The sequence below is a fragment of the Elephantulus edwardii genome, unplaced genomic scaffold (assembly GCF_000299155.1).
Source record: "Elephantulus edwardii isolate Elephantulus edwardi_28Jun2011 unplaced genomic scaffold, EleEdw1.0 scaffold00259, whole genome shotgun sequence".
Classification (NCBI taxonomy): Eukaryota; Metazoa; Chordata; class Mammalia; order Macroscelidea; family Macroscelididae; genus Elephantulus; species Elephantulus edwardii.
This window is the reverse complement of record NW_006400009.1, coordinates 2,980,185-2,991,096: the sequence shown is the minus strand read 5'-3', so window position 1 is coordinate 2,991,096 and position 10,912 is coordinate 2,980,185. Positions and strand designations below refer to the sequence as shown.

At 42.1% G+C, this 10,912-nt stretch overlaps 1 pseudogene; it reads left to right on the top strand.

Annotated features, from left to right (window-relative positions):
• LOC102862646 overlaps positions 1-1,469 on the top strand; it is a 13,138-nt pseudogene extending 11,669 nt beyond the window's left edge.
• Positions 1,470-10,912: the final 9,443 nt, after the last annotated feature.

Here is a 10,912-nt window from a genome sequence, read left to right as displayed (position 1 = left end):
AAGCTGCTGGGGTTCTAAACAAGCATAGTCTGAGTGGAAGACCACTGAAAGTCAAAGAAGATCCTGATGGTGAACATGCCAGGAGAGCAATGCAAAAGGCCGGAAGACTTGGAAGCACAGTATTTGTAGCAAATCTGGATTATAAAGTTGGCTGGAAGAAGCTGAAGGAAGTATTTAGAATGGCTGGTGTGGTGGTCTGAGCAGACATTCTTGAGGATAAAGATGGGAAAAGTCGTGGAATAGGCACTGTTACTTTTGAACAGTCCATCGAAGCTGTGCAAGCTATATCTATGTTTAATGGCCAGCTGCTATTTGATAGGCCAAAGCATGTCAAAATGGATGAGAAAGCATTACCAAAGGGAGATTATTTCCCTCCTGAATGTCCTCAACAACTGCCCCATGGACTTGGTGGTACTGGCATGGGATTAGGACCAGGAGGGCAGCCTATTGATGCCAGTCACCTGAGCAAAGGCATTGGAATGGGAAACACTGGGCCTGCAGGCATGGAAGGACCCTTTGGTGGTGGCATAGAAAGCATGGGACGATTTGGATCTGGGATGAACATGGGCAGAATAAATGAAATCCTAAGTAATGCATTGAAGAGAGGAGCGATCGTGGCAAAGCAGGGAGGAGGTGGAGGTGGTGGCAGTGTGCCCGGAATTGAGAGGATGGGCCCCAGCATTGACCGCATCCGGGGTTCCGGCATGGAGCGCATGGGCCTGGTCATGGACCGCATGGGCTCAGTGGAGCGCATCGGCTCTGGTGTGGAGCGCATGGGCGCTGGCATGGGATTTGGCCTGGAGCGCATGGCTGCACCCATCGACCGTGTGGGCCAGGCCATTGAGCGAATGGGCTCTGGTGTGGAGCGCATGGGCCCTGCCATCGATCGCATGGGCCTGAGCATGGAGCGCATGGTGCCCGCAGTCATAGGGGCTGGCCTGGAGCTCATGGGCGCCAACAACATGGAGCGCATTGGCCTGGAGCGCATGGGCGCCAACAGTCTCGAGCGCATCGGCCTGGAGCGCATGGGTGCTAACAGCCTGGAGCGCGTGGGTCCTGCCATGGGCCCAGCCCTAGGTGCCGGCATTGAGCGCATGGGCCTCGCCATGGGTGGTGGCGGCGGTGCCAGCTTTGACCGTGCCATTGAGATGGAGCGTGGCAATTTTGGAGGAAGCTTTGCCGGTTCCTTTGGCGGGGCTGGAGGCCGTACCCCTGGAGTTGCCATGAAAGCCTGCCAGATATTTGTGAGAAACCTCCCATTTGACTTTACATGGAAAATGCTAAAAGACAAATTCAACGAATGTGGCCATGTGCTGTATGCTGACATCAAGATGGAGAATGGAAAGTCCAAGGGGTGCGGTGTTGTCAAGTTCGAGTCGCCCGAGATGGCTGAGCGGGCCTGCCGGATGATGAATGGGATGAAGCTGAGTGGCAGAGAAACTGATGTGCGAATTGATAGAAATGCTTAAGTGGTTGCCTTTTTTAAACATCGAGACTAGACCTCTGAATTTGTATTTTTTTCTTGTTAACCATTTTAATTTGTTGGCTGGATGTATAATGATGTTTTAAAAATTCAGTTGCATTTGGGGTAATTTGAATTACTTTTTTAATGACTGGGGTTCCATTTCACTGTTTGCATTGAGATTGCAATGTGCGCAATTTTTTTTTGTAGTTGTGGCATCTTGTTGACATCGAATATGACTTTGATAATAAATACGAGTTCCTGAAAAAAACCAAACAAACAAAAAAAAAACAACAAAAAAACACCCCTATATCTAGACAAAGAGGCTGTTGTGCAAAGCATAGCAAGGGACCATTACATGGTTTAAAATTAGAAAAGGAGGGTTATATTAGGGTTGTTCCTCACTCTATACCTATTCAATCTGGATGCTGAACAAATTATTTAAGAAGATAGACTCTGTGAAGAAGGTGTGGCATCAGGATCAGAGGATGACTCATCAATAACCTTGCTTGCTGAAAGTGATGAATACTTGAAGTATTTGTAGAAGATCAAAGAATGCAGCTTTCAATATGGATTGTGTTTCAACATCAAGAAAACAAAAATTATTATCAATGGACCAATAGGCAACATTATGATAAATGGAGAAAAGTTTGAAGTTGTCAATAATTTTATTTTATTTGGCTCCACAATCAGCATCCTTGGTACCAGCAGTCAGGTGATCAGGAAATGTATTGCACTTGGAAAGTCTGTGTGCAGAGATTTCTCCAAATTATTGAGCAGTAATGATTTCAATTTGAGGATGTGTCTGATTCAGAACATGGTCTTTCTGATCACTTGCCACACATTTGAGAGCTGGACGATGAATAAGAATGACAGAAGAATTGATGCCTTTGAGCCGTGGTGTTGAAGAAGTGTACTGAACATCCCATGTATTGTGACAAGAACAAATAAACATATCTTGGAGAAAGTGCAGCCAGAGCGTTCCCTGGAGGCAAAGATGATAAAAGCCTCTTTCTCACATACTTTGGATGTATTACTAGGAGAGGTTATTCTTTGGAGAGGAACATCATGTTTGGGAGGGTGAAGCCCTCAACCAGGTGGATTGGAACAGTGACTGCTGGAATGGGCTCAAGTGTGTCAGAAAGTGTGAGGCTGGCACAGGATAGGACAGGGTTCAGATCTGTTGTCCATAGGGTTGCTATGGGTTGCACTTGACAATGGCTAACAACAAAAGTCTATTTGGAGTTCAGTTTTCTCAACTGTATAATGGGAATACTTATAACTAACTTCCATATTAATCCCTGTTATAAGAATCTGCACCTAATGGAATAAGCAAAACTATAGCCAACACTTGCGAACACAGCTCCTCTGGGCATTAGAGGAAGAGATTTGTCTTCAAAGAAGATCATGAAAAGCTTCAAAGGAAAGTAATATTGCAGTGAGCTTTATAAGAGGACATGCAGTGGATGGACAAGGCAGAGGGAGAAAGCATTCTGGAAAAGGAGAACGCTATAGGCACAGGCCTGCAAAGCCCATTGTACATCCAAGAGTTGTCACTGCTGTGTATTCTGTTGGGTAGGAAGGATGCACATTGCAGACACAGAAAAGAGGGAAAAGTGAGTTGATGAAGGCCGTTGGAGATAGATCATGAAAGACCTTCAAGGAGCTTAGTTGGACATTAATAGGCAGGGAGAGATTGTTGACAAATGTTCAGCATGGAAGAGCTAAAAGTCACAACAAAATTTGAGAAAACTCACTCAAAAGTTTAGTCTTAGTTTGAGAGATAGATTGAGGGGCAAGAGTGGAGTCAGGGAGACTATTCTCAAAGCTCAGAAGGCAGGTGGCAAGTGCCTAAATTCAGGCAGAGGCAGTGGGAAGTGAGACTGGGAACAATTTGTGTTTCTATCGTGGATTGCTTTGTTTCCTGGTATTTTATGTTTTTAAGCTCCTGAGAACTCTGAAACCAGAAGCCTCTTTTAAAGTCCCTGATTCCCTTTCAGCCCAAAGTCCCTTTCTCCACACCTCTTTACCTGCCCTAACCCCTGCTCTGCAGAGAGAGGCTCTCCAGGAACTAAGGAACTTTGCAAAGGAAAGTTTGGCAGAAGCTTAAAACTGGTCAAACTACAGAAGTGAGACAGGACAACAATTTGGGGCAGCAGGTCTCCCCAGAAGGCTTAGGAACAAGAGATCTGGCAACAGGAGGGAATGCAGCTAGACGCTTGAGTTTCAATGAGTTGGAGAAAAAAACCCACACACAATTGAAAAGCTGCTGGATGGAGAAGCGCAAAGGTGAGCTGGAGCCATCAGTAACTGCATCTTTCACTGTGACCACCATCTCATATTCTCTCCTTTCATACCTGGCAGTTTGGAGTAATAGGTACGATATTGATGCCACAATGGATAAGGCAGGTTCCCATTTCCAATTTTTCTGAAAAGCTGCTCCCAAGGGTGGGGTCACCTTAAAGGCTTAGTGTCGCTTGTTGTTGCCAATGTAGACTCTTATGACAAGTTATTACCTTCCATGCCCCATCAAAAAGCGTCTGCAGAGTTGACTTTTTTGTAAAGTGTTCAGCTATGACTCTCTGTTAAGTGCTTCTGTGAATAGCCCATGCTCAGAATAACAGTTAAGGGGAATGAGGTAAAGTAGGTAGGGAGTTTTCTATCTTTTCCACATGAAACTTTAACCGATAGATTTCTTCTCTTAACTCATACAACACTGACTACCTGTATAGCCCCCCCAGCTGTAGGTCTTAGACTGAGATTGATGTGTGTGTGTTTGTGTGTGTGTGTATAGTTTATAGAACTTCCATTCTAAAGTGCAAATTCATTTTCTTTCAGCTTGTCTAGTTTCTTCTTAAAGGTCTGCATTAAAGTATCCTATTAGAAATAGAGTCTGAAAGAGTCTTTTCCTGTTTGGGAAAACATGGGGTGACCTTTCTTTTTTTGTCTGTATGTCGAGGGCAGGTGTCTCTTTTTCCTCCTGTGCCCTTTACGTTGTCTCGAAGTGAGAAACATTTCATACTATAGGACAAGACACACTATGGCCAAGGTAAACTGATTTCACTTGCAGGTATGAGTCAGTCTCATTGCTTTGGTGTATGCTTTCTGGCGGAGTGAATAGATTTGTTATATTGTAGGGAAGTCTTTTACAAAATTACAGCACAAGCAAGACTGTGTTATAGAATTTATGCCCAAGCATCCTACAAATCCATAGACAGAACTTCCCATTGTGCATTAGATAAAATCCCACCTTGTTACTGTGGCCTGCACAATCAGGCATTCCCCAATCTCTGCGGATTTATTTGGCCTGGTCTCTCATTCCACTGCCTCCTTTACTGGCTATTTCAGCTGCACTGAGTGCTTACCACACAGCCCCATTCTAGCAATTGAGCACACACATTTCTGCCGTGTAGGAAGTTCTTACCCTCCATGTCAGGCTAATTCTTGTTCAGGTGACCTTAGAGTGGCCTTCTCTGTCCCTTAGTTTAATTTGTTGTTGTTGTTGTTATGTGCTATTGGGTCGCTTGTGACTCATAGCAACCCTATGTACAACAGCCCTAAACTCTGCTCTGTCCTGTGCCAATCGCACTATCTCCGACACACCTATCCCGATTACAGCAATCACTGAATCAATCCACCTCAAAGGGGGCCTTCCCCTCCTGCGCTGTCCCTCCACCCTACCAAGCATGATACCCCTCTCTAAGGACCTATCCCTCCTTGCAACATGTCCAAAGTATGTCAGACGAAGCCTTAGAATCCTTGCCTCCAAGGAGCAGCCTGGTTTGACCCTTTCTAGGAGGAATCTGTTTGTTTTCCTAGCAGTCCACGGTACCCTCAATACTCTTCTCCAGCACCACAGCTCAAAGGCATCAATTCTCCTTCTATCCTCCTTAGTCATTGTCCAACTCTCTGATGCATAACAAGTGATAGCAAAGACCATGGCCTGTATCACACGCACCCTAGGCTCCAAAGAGACACCATTGCTCTTCAGCACTTTGGAGGGGTCCCTAACAGCAGACTTTCCCATGGCCAACATACTTGGAATCACAGAAGCCAAGGAGGCTTCATATATAGGCTATCAGATCAAGGACAAGACAATGGGAGATGGATGTTGAAGGGAGTGCGTAGAAGTGGATGGGTATCCTAGTGGATGGTGGAGAAGGGAAATAAGTGAGTAAAGACAAGTGTACCAAGAGCAGGGACAACACTGATACAAGTGGTTAACTCCACAATAAGGGATCTATCTTTCACTTTTCTGTAAAAAATGCTGGTCTGTCTGATACTTCTCTATATCTGAACATACAGACTAATACAGACTAGGAAGAAGGATTGGTCATCCACTTCTGAAACAGCAGGCCTCCGAAAACCCTATGGACAGCATAGTTTAATTTAGGCTCCTTTATTATTATTTATTTATTTGGCTCCTTTTAAATTTTTTTCAACAAATCACATTCTTTTTTTTTAAATAAAATTTTCGTTTTATACTGGTTTACTTACAAAGTTTGTATACACTGTTTTCTTTACTTCATCATTCAGCAAAATTTGTCACTCAGTACTCATTGAAGCACCTTGTCTGTCTTTGTGTTTGTTGTTAGGTGCCGTTGAGTCAAGTATGACACATAGCAACCTTATGAACAACAGATCTGAACCTTGTCCTATCCTATGCCATCCTCGTTATTTCTGACATACTTGAGCCTTTTGCTACAGTGGCTTTGTTATTCCATCTGGTTGAGAGTCTTATTCTCCTCTATGCCCCAGAGCCCAGCACAGTGGCTGACACATAGTAGGTGATTAACAAATATCTTTTAAGGAAATTACTAACTGATGTTTGCTCCTAGTCTCATGTGACAGCCAAGGCGAAGAGAACTGAGAGGCGTAAGCCACAGTGAGCCTGCCTTCACCAGGCCCATCCAAGAATAATCACAATCATCATCACAGTACTTTTAGAACTTTCCTGTAGTTACCTTATAGGGCCCATCAGAGAGGAGAAAAGGGCCTTATGTCAGGGCCCTGCGTCTGACTCCATGATGGTTATGCTTTTGCTTTGCTCATCCCCTGTGAGTCCTGAAAGTGTCGTTGGAGTTTTTCTTCTGTCCCTGTGGGGTTGGGTGGTCTACTGGGCTACAAGCCAGAATGGAGAAAGAGGAGGGAAGCCAGATTGGAAGCCGGCAGAGCAGTTTTCATAGCAGGGTGTCTGTTGATGAAATGCGTAGAGCCAGTTGTGAAAGGTTATTAATCTTAATTAAACCTGATTATAACATGATTGGATTTGGGCTGAGACTGTCCATTTCAAGCCTAGCCCACTTGATAGTCTCGTCAAAGGCAGGCTCAAATCACACAGGCGACGAGTGTACACATGGAGACAGAAGGAGACCCTTTTGTCTGTCAGGAAGGAGGACCATGAATATTCAGGTCCCAGAAGACAGGGGCTTCGCTGTTTGCAGGGGCCTAACTGTTCCTGGCTTCTTGGGAAGATATGACATTAGTTATGAAGGATTATTAAGTTTTACAGTTATGGGATCTGTTGTTGTTTTCAAGCGTCATCACGGGTTCGGACTCAGAGGGACCGTATGGACAGCAGAATCAAGCACCACCTAATTCTGTACTGTTCACGTCATTGTTGCTTACGCTTGAACCTGTTACTGTAACCACTGTGTCAATCGATTTTACTGAGGGGCTTCTTTTCTTTCATCAATCCTTTACCAGTCATGCTCTTCTTCAGGGACTCCTCATAACAGATCTGAGATTCGTGAGATGAAATCTCACCCCCTTCACATCTAAGGATCTTTCCGGCTGTACATCTATCTTCCAAGACAGATTTGTTTGTTCTTCTGATCTATTCAATATTCTTCACTGACACCGTAATTCAAAGGCATCAATTCTTCCTAGGTCTGCCTTATTTATTGCTCAGCTTTTGCCTGCATAAAAGGCATTTGGATAAAGAATGGCTTGAGTCAGGCACATCTTAATCCTCAGGTGACGTCTTTGTTGTTTTTTGGTTATTGTGTTTTGTTGGTTGTTTTTTTTTTTAAAAAACATTTCAAAGAGGTCTTTTGTAGCATATATACTAAATACAATATGCTATTTGATTCTTGGCTGTTACTTCTATAGGCATTGATTATGGATTCAGAGAAAATGAAATCTTTGATCTTTGTAGGGTTATTACCTTAAAAATACTACTTTCATCATCTTGCTGGGGAGGATGTACTGGGAGAGGACTTAGTAAAGAGTATTTAATCAGGAAGCCAGTGGTATGAGTTGCTTCCAGGCTCCTGCAAAGGGCCAGGTGGATTCTTGAGCAGATGGAAGTATTGGCCTGGCCTGCTCTGGGCTCCAGCTGTTGAAAATCGCAACTCAGCCACTTGTTATTGTAGGAACAATGAATGGGTCATTAGCATGTAGGCCAGACAGGCTGGGCCAATTGTGAAACTATTAGTGTCAGCTTGGCCTCAGAACTGCAGAGAGTTTAGAAGTCATTAACTACAGGGTGGAAGAAAAATGTCAAGAGGAAGATCCTTGCTTTAGTACATAATATGTGTCTGAACGTACAGGTGAAAATCGAGTAGGTGAAAAGTCAAAAATAGACTTGTTTGTTATTAAAGGAGTCTGTTTACTGAGAACTAAAAATACAATAAAATTCCTAAGACCTCTCGTCATTTAAACATGATCATAGATCGTAATGAATCTTCCATATGTGCTATTTTAAAAAGTTTATTTTGAATTAAAGTTAAATACTAGTGTCATAATCGTGTGGCATTCATTTCTCTGCTAACCCAGACACCTTGCCTCTCTGGTAGTTTGATTCCACCAGCAGCTCCGTTTTGAGGGAGAAAGATCGGCAATCTCCTGTACCTTTAATAGCCTTGGAAACCGAAAGGGTCAACTGTGAGTGTTTCTGACTTGCTGATGTTGCCAGTGCTGGGTTTAACTAATGACTTGATAGGGAGCTCTGGCAGTGTGGTCCTTAGGGAGGTGTACTACTAAATCAAAGACAGTGCCTCTCTGAAGGTTTAAATTCACAATTGTTTCCTAGGAGAAAAAAAGAACAATCTCCTTCTATGCAATTTACAGCCTCTGAAAACCTGCTAGGAGGTAGATTTCATTTGGCAATGAATTGAGTAGTTTTGTTGAGATAGTCAGACAATTACGTGAAAGTAAAAGTATAGATTTATTAGAGTAGAATAAAATCCAGTAGGGGAAAAGAGGTATAGGTTTACTGTTGTTGTTGTGCGCCGTGGCGGTGGTGTTGTGTACATCAAGTAAGAACTAACCTATAGCTGACCCTCCAGCAGGTTTTAAGAGGCTCATCCTCCCTCGAAGCAGCTGGTGGATTTGAACCACGTGCCTTCAGGATTGGAGCACTACTTCTTACACCACGCCATCAGAACTCCCTGTTGTGTACCATGGAGTCAGAACCGATTTATAACTGACTTTCCAGCGGGTGTTCAGAAGCAGTAAATCACACAGGAGATTTTCCATCTTTCTCCTATGGAGCAGCTGGTAGATTCTAACTGAACACCTTAGATTTATTAAAGAATAAGGAAACCTTGCAGTGGGGAAAGGGGTACATATAAGTCTGTCTCTCCAAGCAACAAATGCTCAGAAATTTTCTAGGTTTGTTTCCTTTGGGGAAGGTTTTTTTCAGGAATAAAGCTTCAACTGGATAGCTGCACTTTCTTCCTCCTTTGGAAATAAAAGATGGACTTAGGTGCAAAAGCATTTGGGGAGTGTAGGCAAGACTTATGATGCGATGATGGTGCATGTGTACACTCACTCTGACCACTTCCTACTTTGAGCTGCAGTCTTAGGTCTTGCTTGGTCAGGAAACTCCTTGCTGTACATGTGTGTAACCCAGTTCAATCCAGTCTTGTCTTCTGAAAAACATCTTAATTCTGAGTTTCTAAAACAACATACGTTAGATGTTAAGGCAATACTCTTCTAATGCCAGGCCCTTGATGTTTCTCATAAATTTGTTTATGTTTTGAAAAATTCTTTGTTAGATGTGTGCCAGTAACCATGTGTAAGTCAGAATATTAGAATGTGTCAGCCGTTCCCTTTGATTTCCCTTTCTATCCTCTTAACTCCTTAGACAGTGTAAGCAAACTCTTTTGACTTTTTCTCCTATATTCTTTATTCTCTAGATCAATGCCGATGAGGAGTGAGTGATGTGAAAAACATGTAGCATTAAGAAGCTCATTATGACAAAACATCCTACTTTTCATCCTGTCCCAGTCTGTCCTTCCAGAGTTTATACTTTCACTGACTATTTATTCATGAACTTTTTTGATATTTCGTATAGACAATATGCTCATAGTGTCACTTCTTGATTTACTCAACTTGAATATTACTGAGTTCTTGTTAGAGTATGGGAGGATTTATAATTATTATATGTAGCCTTTTCTTCAACTCACAGACTCTTCTATTTTAATTATATAACATACTTTGGCTAGAAGTCTAGGTTTATGTTATTATTATTATCATTATAATATAAATGAATTTCTAGAGACCTTGGTTGTGATCTAGGTTAAGTGTTGGATTGCTAACTAAAGATTGGCAATCCAAACCCACTATCCCCTCCTTGGAAGGATGAATGGCAGTAACTATTAAGATTTGCAGCCTCAGAAAACTTATGGGTTAATTCTACTTTGTTGATATTGTTGTTATGAGTTGGAATAAACTTAATGGCAATTGAGTAAATGTAATTCATTTATGTAAAATACAATAAAAGACAATAAAATAAATCATAAGGTTATTATCTTCGTCTAACTTTTAATATATTTTAAAATTTTTTTATTATATTTCTTCACACGTCTATAAAAAATTTTCAAGTACTCATGTACATTGATGGTCTAGTGGATAGGGAGTTGTGTTGCCAAATCAAAGATGTGTGATTTGTATCCACCAGCTACAGTGTGGGAGAAAGATGGGCAATCTTCTCCCTTATGATTTACAGCCTCTGAAAACCACTGGAGGGTCAGCTATGGTTCAGATTTGATAGCAATGAGTTTGAGGTATTATAGTTTTTTCCATATACATAGATAATTTGTTAAGTGCATTGTTTTTCTTGAGAGTCCTTCACTCTGAAACTTTCATCTTGCTGTTCCTATTTGGCCCATGACACAGCTGTCAGAGTTTTTGTTACTGTTCTTCTTTACATACTCATATAAGTTTTAAGTTTCTTTCCAGTCTCAGGATGTATTTATTTAGCCTCACACTGAATAGTTTAGCTGGCTCTGAAACAATTTAAAAATTCACTTGAAGATGCTATTCTTTAGTCTTGTACATCCATGTCTCTTTCTTTTTTTGATCTCTTTCTGTACAAAGAAGAAGGTAGGTGAAAACTCTGCTGCCTGAGTGAATTCCTTAGCTTGTCTTCCAGACTTTTCACTATTTCTTTTTTTTAAAATTATTATTAACTATTCATATGAACAGGAACCAATGGTAATGAAG